The sequence below is a fragment of the Alosa pseudoharengus genome, unplaced genomic scaffold (assembly GCF_046254945.1).
Source record: "Alosa pseudoharengus isolate Yale_2024_CS ecotype anadromous, Long Island Sound unplaced genomic scaffold, YU_APseudo_1.1 YU_APseudo_1.1_scf_23, whole genome shotgun sequence".
In the NCBI taxonomy this organism is placed as follows: Eukaryota; Metazoa; Chordata; class Actinopteri; order Clupeiformes; family Clupeidae; genus Alosa; species Alosa pseudoharengus.
This window is the reverse complement of record NW_027468685.1, coordinates 28,003,801-28,017,942: the sequence shown is the minus strand read 5'-3', so window position 1 is coordinate 28,017,942 and position 14,142 is coordinate 28,003,801. Positions and strand designations below refer to the sequence as shown.

At 42.5% G+C, this 14,142-nt stretch overlaps 1 long non-coding RNA gene across 1 annotated transcript in view; it reads left to right on the top strand.

The window, feature by feature from the left end:
- Positions 1–14,142, top strand: part of LOC143141010 (uncharacterized) — a 22,807-nt gene extending 8,665 nt beyond the window's left edge. The window contains exons 2-3 of the long non-coding RNA XR_012990717.1: positions 13,511–13,574; positions 13,711–14,142. This is a non-coding gene — a long non-coding RNA (uncharacterized LOC143141010). The remainder of the gene's footprint in view (positions 1–13,510; positions 13,575–13,710) is intronic.

Here is a 14,142-nt window from a genome sequence, read left to right as displayed (position 1 = left end):
ACTGAACGCTGCATTTTTACAATGCTGACAACTAGAGGTGCTGAAATTAATATTCACACCTCTACTGACAACTGCGTGAATGGTCATGTGATCATGTGATCATGTGAGCCCCCTACTGGCTCGATGTCCTGAGCAGGATTCGGAAATGACCAATGAGTGTGTGGCAAACATGACGGAGAGCACATTCTAAAATGTGGATGTAACCTTAAACGTTGCATGGTCATCCTCAGTGAGCTTATATTTGTTTACACTGGTAGGTCATTGCTCACCCTATCTCCTGTTGTATTATAGCTTGACACAGAGCCATATAAAGGTACCTTTATATGGCTCTGGCTTGACAGTTATTCCTCATTTGTAAGCAGCATAGGAACAAAGTGTAAGCTAAATGAATAAAATGTCAATGTCAAAGGTTAAAGGAAAGCATGTTAGATGTGTAGGTGACCGCTGAAGTCTTATCTCTTTGATGGGTTACTCTCCTTTTTCTGGGTAGGGGTTTATTTGTTTTCAATGTGTATGTTTGTTAAAGACTGTTAGGGATACACAAGATGTCATGGAACACAAAAGAACATGATTATTCTGCAATTGGAATTTGTCACTATACGGAATGTATGAACATCAGAATAACACTTTATGACCGTGGGAATAAAATACAAATATGGGAATACATGAGCATCAGAATGAAATCCTCAGAGACAAGGCTGTGGTGCTGCGATCCAAGCTGATGTCCCTCGGTGAAGGAGGCATGGCTGTGTGTGACTGGGGCATGAGGTGGAGCCAATGGGGAAAAGAGTCTTGTGCAGGTCACATGACTCGGCGCCACACAGTGTTCACAGGAAACAGGCATTGTGACCCCTTTAGATCTGCCAGGTCGAAGACGCACCAGGCACACACGCAGGAACATGCACATGCGTGCGTGCACACAGACCCCCCCCCCCCACACACACACACACACACACACACACACACAACAGTCACTGATGGGATCTGTGTTAAAGAGGAAAGTCTACCTATACCAGATCTACGCTACCTGCATGACTGAGGCTTTACACAATTACACAAGACAGAGAGAGAGAGAAAGAGAGAGGGAGAGAGTGTGAGAAAGAAAGAGAGAGAGGATAAGATGCTGTGGATTCCCTTTAGCCTAAATCCACAGTCTTTTCCCCTTCTCAACTTCCGCTTCTGTTTTTCTCTTGTTACACCCACCCCCACCCCCACCGCTCTTCTCACACAAGTGCCCTTGTGACGGATATGCAGTTTGAGGAGCCCAGTGATTTGGTTGTATAATTGTCTCTTATGTAACCAAGTGAATTAGGCAGAAGGGATGTTTAAAATGAGGACAGACACTGGTGCATGAGCTTCATCAAGGAATGGGGGAGGGGAATTTGTGTGTGTGTGTGTCTGTGTGTGTGTATGTAAGTGCATACATGTTGTCTGCTTTGTTAGTGTGTGTGTGTGTGTGTGTGTGTGTGTGTGTGTGTGTGTGTGTGTGTGTGTGTGTGTACACCGGTCAAAAGTTTGGGGTCACTTAGAAATTTCCATAAAGTAATCTGAAAACTGATGCCCTGATCTTAAAAAACTTCTACATTTCTAAAATGTCTAAGATGACCCAAAACTTTTAACCGGTAGTGTGCATGCAAGTGTGTGTATTTATGGCATGTAAATGTGTGGGTGCCTGTGTGAGTGTGTTTGCGTGTGACTCATCGAGAGAGAGAGAGAGAGACAGAGAGAGAGAGAGATAAACTGAGAGAGTGTGTATGTGTGTGTGTGTATGTGTGTACTGAGCAGTATCATTGTGAGTCACAGCTGCGAACAGGGAAAATTGACAGAAATCCTTGTCCTTTAAACACTGAAGACTAGTTGTTAACACAGCATTAATGATGGACACGGGCTTTAGGAGCACAGTCGGGGATATAGCTTTTAATCTGGGCCTCTGTGTGTGTGTGTGTGTGTGTGTGTGTGTGTGTGGAGTGGGGGAGGGGGGGAGGGGAGGCATCCCTTCCTCCTCAGAGACCTCCACAAACAAAACTTACAGCATTTCACGGCTCTGAGGACACATGTCTGTTGGGTTGAGCTGGGTGTGTGGGGGAGGTAATGGCTGAGAAAGAGAGAGCGTGAGAGAGAGAGCAAGAGAGAGAGAGAGAGAGAGAGAGGGAATGTGTTTTTGTCTGTGGATACTTACATGTTCTTTTTCTTCCTGCCTCTCTCTGAGTCTCTTTCTCGCTCTCTGTATGTGAGTGTATTTATTTGTGTGTGTATGTTTATGTGTTTGTTTCTTTGTGTGTGTGTGTGTATTTATTTTGAGTTTTCCCTCTGTGTGTGTGTGTGTGTCTGTGTGTATTTGTCTCTTTGTGTGTCCTCTGTGCCTGTCTCCATGTGTGCGTGTGTGCGTCTGTATTTGTGTGTGTGTGTGTGTTTGTGTGCGTGCGTGCGTGCGTGTGTGTGTGTGTGTGTGTGTGTGTATATGTGTGCGTGTGTGTGTGTGTGTGTGTGTGTGTGTGTGTGTGCGTGTGTGTATCAAGGACCAAAGGGGCTATCTGGTGAGATAGATGCCCTCACAGGCAGAGGTATCCCAGAGCTCTCTGAGTAGCATGTAGGTGACACACCGAGCAGAGCAGCGTCCAGCCCAGCAGTCAGCAGCGGAGTGGCAGGCGATGGACTGTCCGTGCCGTCCCATGTGTCCATTTGATGGATGACTCGGGCAGACGCAGAGGCCTATAAAAAGAGTTGAGCTCAGCTGTAAAATTGCAATCGGTTGCAAATAATTGGTCCTGAGTGTGAAACGTTAATTGGGGGATAGCTTTTAAAGCGAAGGACGGCGTAAAATTGCTCATCGGGTTTTTGGTGTTTTTTTTTAATTCACCAACAACAAGAGTATCTCTGCTGCAAGGTTGTTATACTTTTCTGTAAACAAACGTTTTACTGCAATATTAAGTGCATTTAACACACTATTTAGCAGCAGGTATTTTGTTGGACTGTTTATTATTATACTGGATAGGATATCATTTTGTATCACTAATATTTGGTAGGCTGTACAAAAACACCCAGTCCAATCTGTTTGATTTGCTTGTCCTGATACCCAAAGAAGAGCGAGATGCTCGAGATAAATGATTAAAGCTCAGAGAGGCCAAGGCTCAAGCATTCTTGTTTGGAGTCTGCCAATCCAAGAATAACATGTCTGTGTTCACTGTTGACTCATGGGGGCTGGTTCTTTACGTCTTGTTCTGAAAAACACGTGTATGATGTTCTGTTGTGTGTGTGTGTGTGTGTGTGGGGGGGGGGGGGGTAAAAAAGAAGAAGAAGAAGAAGAGGCATAAGAAGAACAGGGAGGAAAGGGGTGGGGGGGCACTGGGTGCTGTGGAAACGACCTCAAGGGAGGTTGTGCGGGGCCTGTCCAATCAGGAGGAATGGAATGTAGAGAATGTTCCGTGTCTGCAGAGAGAGAGACAGAAAGCGAGAGAGAGAGAGAGAGAGAGAGAGAGAGAGAGAGAGAGAGAGAGAGAGAGAGAGAGAGAGTTTGCAGCTAGGCAAGAGAAAACAGAGCCGAGAGAGAGGAGAGGGGGGAGAGAGGAGGAGTGGAGAGAGGGAGAGGAGGAGGGAGGGAAGAGAAGTGGAGAGGAAGGGGGAGGAAGAGTGATAGCCCTGTTACTAGTCGTCTCGTGGCTGTTCCGCGTAAGAGGCAGCCAGTAAACGAGAACAGAACAGAACAGGACAGACGTATGTAGCCAGCAGGCACAGCACCCCGGGAACAGCCTGTCTGTGTTGTTGTCCATGAGGGGACAGTTCATGAGATAAGGGCTTTGGGTAAAGTGAGCCTCCCAGTCACTATATGCAGCAGCCTAAACCACGTCAGCTTCAGATCCAGGCCAGATCAAGGCCACGTCCAGAGCTGCCATCTTGGGCCTGTTCTGTTCTTGCACCCAGACAAGATGGTGTTTATTGATGTGTGTTTATGTCTGTCAGAGTAACTTTGCCATAGATGTTTGGTGTTTGTGTGTACCGTTGTGTTTTAATGTCTCTCTGTTGTAACACAAACAGCCTAGAGGACATTACAGTTTTCTAAGTTTAAGTCTAAGTATCATCCGACTCATAGAATTAGAAAAGAGTTGAACTGACATAACTGTCAGTATCACGTTATGTTCTAAAGAGCTTTTTTTCAGCTCATCTAGAGTTCTGTGACTGTAACACTTATCTTTCACCTTTTCAGATAAGTGTGATAAGCATGGTCATATTCACAAATGCTATCAGTGTAATGAGACGTGCACCCACTTACACATGAAATCAGAGGCTCATCTCAGAAGTATATTGATTTCCTCAAAAGAGCACTGACTGTATATTGATTCAGATAAATGTGTCACATATGTCACAGTATTTTGAATAATAATAAACAAATAATACAAACAAATAAATATAAACTTGCCACCAACACGCAATATGATTTACATACATATATACATCATATTTATAAAGAGAGCCATCATACACCTTCTGGAGCACGCACACATACACACACACACACACACACACACACACACACACACACACACACACACACAAGCACAATCACAGACATACATGTACAGTACACACACTGTATCCATTAGCCTTTCTGTGATGTGGTAGAGAAGGCCCTGTTGTACCTGCTGTGCTAAATCCCTCTCTTCCCCATCTGTGCTGGCCAGACCCCTTCACTGGAGGATCAGGAGATGCAACAGTTGCCATGGTGAAGTGAAAGGGTATCCAGAGCTGATGGATTTGTCTATCCAGGAGACAGCTGTTCACTTTTACACTCTGTGAATTCACAGACCAAATATACAGCGTGTCTGAGTATTCCATTCTACAATTAAAGTGTTTGAAGGACAACAGATACTGTATCTAGTACAAATGAGTTGAGTTATGACACAAATTAAGATAATTTATATCATGTTAATACATTACATCAATATTTTAGTACATTAATATATGTGAGTGTCTGTTAGGGCTGGGACAACGCGTCGACGTAATCGATGACGTCGACGCAAAAAATACGTCGACGCAAAATATGAGCGTCGATTCGTCAAGCATAACGTGTGCTGCTAAATATTTTTAATTTTACACCTTCAGTGTTTTCCATACGTTGACTAATCTGTGGCTGGGCACCACGAAATCAAAACCGGCCACCACATTGATGTTCTATGTTGTAGGCCTGCTATTTAAATTAAAGATAAGATAACATAATTTCATTGAGCTGCACTTTTTACTCACACAGCCTTTCCTCGCCCCGCCCGCTCTCTCTCGTAACGAGCCCGCTGCTCCTCCTCTGCATGTGCATTTAACAAAATATTCACGATTGTTGAAGGATTGTTGTTGCCACATAGAAGCACTGCATAGAACACAGTGGGCTAAATTGCTATTAAATCCGCTTAGCATCGTGACCATGCTGCGCAAATTCGTTCAAAACAGCTGCATTAAAGTTAAAGTAAACTCTGCTAAGGTCTTATCACAACATAGTACATTGAGGAGACTAAACGAAGTTAAGTTACAGTATGCAATCAAGCAGTAGCCCTATCTCAAAGCTAACGTTAGAATACTGTTTGGATGTCAAGTTTAGCATGTTTACTTGCAGCTGCTTGTATTACTCATGCAGGGCTCATTTTATTGACTCTGTTTGCAAAATCCCGATGGAAATGGAAAAGTGTTTTCCAAGACTTAAAAGTGCTTGTCCAAAGGAGAAGTACGAACTGTTATTTGAACTATAACTACGTTATGAATTGCATACACACATCAGCAGCCTTTTAACTGTGTTAATGTTAATTGCAAGGATTCCCACACGAACGTCTTAAAATGACAGGCACTCAATTAGACATACACTAGCCTACTGAACTTTATTGAATGCTACCTCTGACTAAGAATGCATTACTTTGCACTTGTAGTTACTTGCACTTCAGTCTTTTATTTTGGAATCTTAAGAGCAATAAACATATTGCTGTGTTAAAGAATTCATGTTTTTTCATTCAGATATGTAAATAAACATGTATAAGTTGCTATTAGTGAATTAACGGGGAGATAATCGATAATCGAATCGGATCGGACTGAAAAAATGAATCGTTAGATTAATCGATGCATCGAAAAAATAATCGCTAGATTAATCGTTTATCCCAGCCCTAGTGTCTGTGTATTATTTCTGACTACTTTAAAATTACTTCATATTTGCATTAATTCATTTACTGTAATACCACGTATAATAATAGGGAAAAAGGCATATATTTGCATGCGGTTTGGCCTTTAATTTCCACGAAAACGGAGGTTTTAATCACTGAAATCTATTATTTCTGAAAACTCCAGCCAAAGTGGAGATTTGTGAAAACTCCGGTTTCACGTTTGCATGTAGACAGAGGAAAACAGTGTTTTTGCATTGGGCTGTGTTGTTCCCTCGTTTCTTTGAAATCTCTGATTGGCCACCTGTTTGCTCGAGGTGTTGACACCCTTCCCCAGCTGTTTTTAGCATCAGTGTGAACGGAATTATTTTTAAAAACGAAGGAGGGGAACATATTTGTTTTTCAGAATACCCTACGTTTAAACGTGGTATAAGCAGTCACAAAAGGAAGCTACTGGCACTGAGGTCAAAGATGTTCTTGCACTTTGTTTTGAGAAAACTGAAATGTAGAACTTCAGATTTGAGTGACTCCTGTTTAATCTGAACTGACTACTGCATGCAAGCAGTAGACCATTCTGGAGCAGACACAGTCTTGTGGTGCTAGATTTTTAATTGCCAGATTGTTTATGCAGATCATGTGTGTGTGTGTGTGTGTGTGTGTGTGTGTGTGTGTGTGTGTGTGTGTGTGTGTGTGTGTGTGTGTTACAGTTTGTCACATGGTCATGGACAACTCTATTAGAGGCGCCTAAGGGCAGACAGGGCTCAAGGTTACATACAGCAGGTTTGTAACCTTTGGAAGCAAGGAAATCCCAATTAAAATTCTGGAGCCGTTATCCTTGCGTATGTGTGTGAATGTGCGTGTGTGTGTGTGTGGGTGTGTGTGTGATAGGTAGATAGATAGATAGATAGATAGATAGATAGATAGATATACTTTATTGATCCCTAGGGGAAATTCAAGGCCCCAGTAGCATACAGACAACACACACACACATTCAATAACAGCAGAAAAAGTAATTAAAAGTATATAAAAAACACAACTAAGCAATAAGGACTGTAGAAGATAAAGAATATACTAAATATACAAAATACAAATTATACTAAATAAAACTTAATCAAAATCAATTCTAAAAAACAGTATCCACATAGTGGGTGAATAATCAATCAGGTGCGCTTGCAATGTGTGTGTGTGTGTCTGTATGCTACTGGGACCTTTAATGTGTGTGTGTGTGTGTGTGTGTGTGTAGCCTGCCCAGGCTCATTTGTTTTAGTTGATTTCATTCTTTATCTGCCTTTCACACTCACTCTGTTTCTCGCGTCATTATGTGGGGAATCTGGGATAATTAGTTTTAAAACCGCAGCGACTAAATGTGCTGAATACCCACCCAAAGCTCCAGTTTCTCCCTCCTCTCTCTCTCTCTCTCTCTCTCCTTTCCCCTCTCTGTCTCTTCTCCCTCCTTCAGTATACTCTCCCTCTCTCTCTTTCCCTCAATTCACCCCTCCACTCTCCCTCTTTCTCTTTCCCTCTCTCTCTCTATCTCTTTCTTCTCCTCTCCACACACTCTCCCTCTCTCTCATAGCTGAGTAGTATTCACTGACAGAGCTGCATGAATAACTGAAAGAATGTGGTGGAAACGGTAAACACCTTCTTTGTTTGCCACACATTAGAGAGCATCTCCTACAGCTGGGATGTTATGCTTTTTTCTGTTCAGTAGAGAGAGAGGGGGCCTGTCAGTAAACCCCACAAAAACAAAAGTCATGATTTTTCAAAAGAAACCCAGATGTCAGGAACACAGACACGTTCACTCTTGGTGGCACCGCCCTAGAGCACACGATGCAGTATACTTACCTCGGTCTGGCCATTACTGCATCAGGAAGTTTCAGCATGGCAGTGAATGCACTCAAAGAAAAAGCCTGCAGAGCCCTCTATGCAATAAAATCTAAATTTTACAATATAAATATACCAATATCAATCTGGTGCAAATTATTTGACAGCATAATACAGCCTATTGCGTTGGAAGTGGAAGTGGAAGTGAAGTTTGGGGTCCACTCCGCATGCATAACTACACTGCATGGGACAAGCATCCAACAGAAGCCCTACATGCAGAATTCTGTCGATTTATACTTAAAATCCAAACAAAAACACCAAACAATGCATGTAGGGATGCATGCAGAATTAGGCCATTACCCATTGGCAATACCTATCCAAAAACGAGCACTGAAATTCTGGATGCACTTATATTTCAAGTCCCAAAAATACACTCCATTTTGAGGCCCTAAAAACCCAGGAACTGAACCCTGATAAGAGCCCCTTGTGCCAACTGGTACTGAAGCTCACTAATTCCATAACAAACACTAATATACAACATGCTCAGACCAGTACTGCTTCTAAATCAGCAATTAGTGTCAAAAAATGTCATCAAACAAGCAAAAGAACACTATTTGGAACATTGGAGAAATCAAACTACCAGTCAAAGCAGAATGAATTTCTATCTGACCCTAAATCGAGAATATAAATTGGCAGAGTATCTCTCCTCTGTCAGAGATACGAAGCAGAGGCAAATCCTGACCAAGTATATGCTAAGTGACCACAATCTTACAGTGGAAACAGGCAGGCACAGGAAAACATGGCTGCCCAAAGAGGAAAGAATATGTGGTCACTGCCAGACAGGAAAGGTTGAGACAGAGGAGCACTTTCTTTTTCACTGTGATAAATATATATATATTATACTGTGATATAGTGTACACCTATACACCTAGTCTACACATAGACACTTTTCTGTGTCTTATTCCATGTTCCCTCCATACTTTGTATGACTGCTTTGGCAACACGAATGTTTTATTTGTCATGCCAATAAAGCTTTTTGAATTGAATTGAATTGAGAGGGAGAGAGAGAGAGAGTGTGTTTGTGTCACTCATAGACAATGCAGTGAAATGGAACTGATTACAGGTAGCCGGTGGCATAAATGGAAGAATATGGTGAAATCTATAAACGTTCCTTCAGCACAGCACTCTTTAGATTACTGCTCTTACAGCAGAGAGGTGATTCTGTCTCTTCTCATCTTCTCATCATATTATGTCTTTCTTTCCCTCCCTCTCTCTCTCTCTCTCTCTCTCTCTTTCTCTCTTGGCCCCTGACATACAGATGTCCTTGTCCTTGCTCTCGGTGAGTTGTGCTAATAAATGGTAGGTCCCGAGGTTTATGGTCGTTATAAAACACGCACAGCACGCCAGTGCCCTTCAGCCAGAGTCAACGCAAAAGAGCAATCTGAGAGAGTGAACAGGGGATGAGATGGTTAGGTTAGCATGGGGACAAGTGACCTGGGAGAGAAAGAGACAGAGCGAGAGAGAGAGTGAGAAAGAGAGAGAGAGAGAGAGAGAGAGAGAGAGAGAGAAATGAAGTTTCAACATCTTCTGAAGGACGGACATAAACTGAACTTAAGTCTTCTTCAATTTCCCCCGGGATAACTAAACATCTATCTAATCCAATCTCATCTAATCTTGAGAATTAATGTCTGATGGATGCGTTTTACGTGTGAGTGTGTGTATGCGTGTGTGAGACTAAATAGATTCTTGATGGGTTGGCATATGCAAGAAGACTTGATAAGTGCTTGTGTGATGGTGAGAGTGTGTGTGTTGGTTTGTGTCATGAGTGTGTATGTGTGCCTATTGGCTTGTGTCATGCATGTGTGTGTGTGTTGGTCTGTGTGATGAGTGTGTGTGTGTGTGTGTGTGTGTGTGTGTGTGTGTGTGTTGGTTTATGTCGTGAGTGTGTGGGTGTGGTTGTGTGCCTGTGTATCTCAGTGCCAAAGACTCATCACAGTGATAGCCGCCAACTAGCGCGCATGGGGAGAGAACACTAATATTGGGTCCTCATGGGAGCAGATGTCACTGGCACAGAGACACGCGCGTGCATGCATGCAACGCATGCACATAAACACATACACACACACACACACACACACACAAACACACACACTCTCGTAAACATAAACGCTCAAACATGTCTAAGCAATTCAATCATACACACATTCACTCTTTTTCTCTCTCTCTTTCACACACACACACACACACACACACACACACACTAATGCATCACACAAGTGAACACTCAAACATTCTACTAAAAGCAACACTCACACACACACACTCACATACACACATACACACACACACACACACACACACACACACACACACACACACACACAGTTAACAGATTGGCTCTGCCTGAAGCCATGGCTAAAGGTGTCCCCTCCCTGTGGTTCTCTGCGTACGTGGCACTGGGGTCAGCAGCACGGCTGCTTGCTGACTTTTACGCACCGATGACCACGTGAGCCTACAGGACTGACCACAGGCAAGCCGGCCCCACTCCTCATATGGCTACCATAGCAGCAAACACAGTTCCTTTCCTTTTATCCTACTGTATGCACTCTGTCACAAGTCCATTTCTGATTTGCTTATACTGGCAGATCAACTTCCTGTTTACATGAATACATTGGCAGATATGGCTCTTTTCTATAGTCATTGTTTTCGTCTCGTAATTTCGTCTCACGGTAATGTAGACCGAATTTGGGAAAATGTTGTGTGCCACTCCCTCCAGCGAATGGGAAAAGGGTTTAAAATGTGCGCCTTGCTGCCTCGCTGCCGTAGAGAAGTGTCTCATAAGACATGACTCTGGAGTGATGGCATCTTTAAAGAACAATGGTTTTCAATGGACTTTTAAGATAACATTGACACAACCTAGAACATGCAGCAAGAATTTTAAACTAGCCTATGTAAGCTAGGAGGCTAATGGTAGAAAGCTGACTGACAGATGGCATGTCATGTTGCTTAAGTAGCTTGGAAGCCAGTCTGAATTTACCACGCCCACAACATTTAAGTTTGGGAAATTCAGTGTAGAGTCGTTCTATCTATTGAGTCTACCCAAACCAGAGTTGTTTGGACCAATCAAATTGTCTGTTGTAGATATCGACAGCACAATAACTTTAAGGGCCCTATTTTAGCGATCTAAAATGCATGGTCACTAGCGAATAGCTTAAATAAATTTAGTGGGTTGTCCAGTCCACATTGAGAGTGGTTTTGTTATCAAACATAAGGCAGATGGCAGTGATGTAGTACTCGAGTCCGGTCTCGGACTCGAGACCGGTCTCGAGACCGATTTCTGCTTTCTCGGACTCGACTCGGACTTGTTCCTTCAAAGACTCGGTCTTGACTCGGTCTCGGACCACAGTGGGAAGAGAAGGACTCGTAATTTCAGACCGAGTCCTCGAGACCAGCGCATTTTTTTATGTTCATATATAAAAAAAACTGAAAATGAAATTTCACGGCGGCCACGTCTTTGCCCCTTGCGTTGGCCTTGGTGCCCCCTTCTTTCAATATTCTGCTTTGCGTCCGTTTAATAGCGATTTTTATTTAGCCTATAGCCTGTCAAAATAATCTTAGCATCACAGCGCAAACTAATTCAGTCTTACACAGTGGAGAAAATGACAGCAGCATGGCAAGACAGAAAGTGCGTCCAAACTCACCCATTCTTCTCAGTTGAAATACTCGCAATCGTTAAGCCTACTCATCACACAGACACATGTATCACATCACATGAAAGAGCTTTTTCTCAGCTTTTAAACGATGTTAGCCGCTAATTGCTGTGGTGAACGGTTCGCGAGAAAAGTAAATAATATAATTAAATTTAATCATAACGTCTACATAAGGTGCTATACCCATCTCCCCTACCCATTCATCTCGGTGGAATACTTCACGAACCCTTAGTTCAACACGACAAACCATATATCAGAATAAACAGCAGACCTTACCAGAAATAAAGCAGTCCCCTGTACAGTAAGCCGTTCCAGCGTATTCCGGTTAAATTAAAAATGTAATCTGCAGCAAGGTCTACATTCATGTCTCCAACTTTGGTCTTTAGGTTTCAAAATCTGTTTAAATCGTTCTTCATGATTTCATAACAGGCCAAATACAAAATAAATGTTACAAATATTGCCTAGATATAGGTAAATATTAAAATCAGAGGATATAGAGTAAGAGTTTGTGAAAGGAGTCTTAATGATCAAAAAATGCTAAGCATGCATCTAGGCTATCTGAGTTTCTTAAAGCTGAGCTGTGCTTAAATTGCTCAATACATGATTCCATAACAGGCCAAATATAAAATAAATATAAATATTAAATATAGCCTAGACATCTAAATATTAAATGATTACATGATTTACAGTTCTATTTAATATGTCATGTTTCATGTTTTTGTAATGTTTCATACAGTGATGCAGGTCTACTGCTGTGAATAGGCTAAAGACAACTTTGATTATTTTTATAGCCTACTACTGTATAGTTAACTTTGGCCTTGGGGCCCTGACATGTGGCCTTTGTGCCCCCCACCAAATATGCCCAACTGAAGGCCAAGTGGCCTTGCCCCTAAAATGGTGAAATTCCAAGCCTGGGCCTAACTGTTGATTATTAATTGGGGTGATATTAGATCATGAATATGAAAACTGACATGTTTTTATGGTCTTGGTCTCGACTCGGTCTCGACTCCTAAAGGACTCGGTCTCAACTCGGACTTGCTTCCTCAAAGACTCGGTCTTGACTCGGACTCGACTGTATTTGAAAACCAGCTGTGTTCAGCTGTGCTTCATATGAGCCTTTCGCTATAGACCAGACTTGTCTTGGTCAGTGGCGTAATGCATTTGAGAGGGCGTAAAATATCGATTTTTAGATAACGCCCAGACCACACCTATGTCGTTAATTGCCACACCCCTGGGCGCAAGGCTTAATAAAAGTGAAGTGCATAGCGCAAGACTCGAGTGTAAAATAGAAATAAACTTTGCGTCGGGATAATAATCCGCTTTGTGCCAGGTTTTGCGTCGCAAAAACAGAGCCCTAAAAGATTATCAGAAAACAGCAATTAAGGCACTTTTTCAAAAAGAAGGATGTTTTTTTTTTACCATTTTCCCTTTTGGATTCACATATTTTTTGGCTCTGTTTGGTTATGTCCATCCAAATGCATGCAGAGGCTTATTGTCACACTGCACTATCGTCTGAGTACAGTGGAGAAGAGTGATGTTTATTGAGCATGATTTCAATTGTAGACAGTGCACTCTGTTGGACTAACGTTTATAGAAGTAGGCTACATTTAGACTCACCGCTTGCATGCAGAACAATGGCATGGCTTTCTTCTCCCTGTCAAAGGCACTTTGGGCCGTATTAAAAACGTTTGTGGGCTGGGGCTAGCCTGCGGGCCATATGTTGCCCATGATTGTGCTAGCACGCGCGCACACACACACACACACACACACACACACACACACCCTGTGTGTACTCACTTGGCAAAACAAACCTGATTCTGATTCTATCGTCTACTTTTTTAGGGTTACACCAGTTTTCACCTTTACAGCCAGAGGCAAGGCAAGGCAAGGCATATTTATTAGAGAGGTAAACATCCTCACCATCATGAATCATGTCCTCTTGTGAATGATGTGTGTACACAACCCCTTATGTATACAGTTCCATAACTGTGAGCTTGGTGGTTGAAACGGGCATTTTGTGTCTTTTGTTTCCGTGACTGTAGGTGTCCTCTCTCAGTGATTCGGGAAGCTGTGGGAGACCGTGATCCCCTTTTGTAAAGGGCATCCTGCTGGGGCAGCACCAAGAGCAAGCGCCTCAAAGGGAAAGACTTCTTCAAAGCCACACACTGCTTCCAAAAGACATACTGTTACTGATGCTGAGAGTTTAGTCTAAAACATCCAAAAATGACCAGAATGTGAAGAAAGGACTGTTTTGATGTAATCAGGGGCGGACCTGCCATTAGGCATGGTCAGGCAATTGCCTGGGGGCCTCGTCATCCCCATATCGTATTTCGTTTTTTTTTTTTTTAAATAAATGATCATAAAATAAATGATCACCGCATCCAAACAATATATTCTAATCCATAATAAAGATTGAAAAAATATTTTGCCTCATGATTGCTCATAAACTCATCATAAAATCAAATGACTGCAGG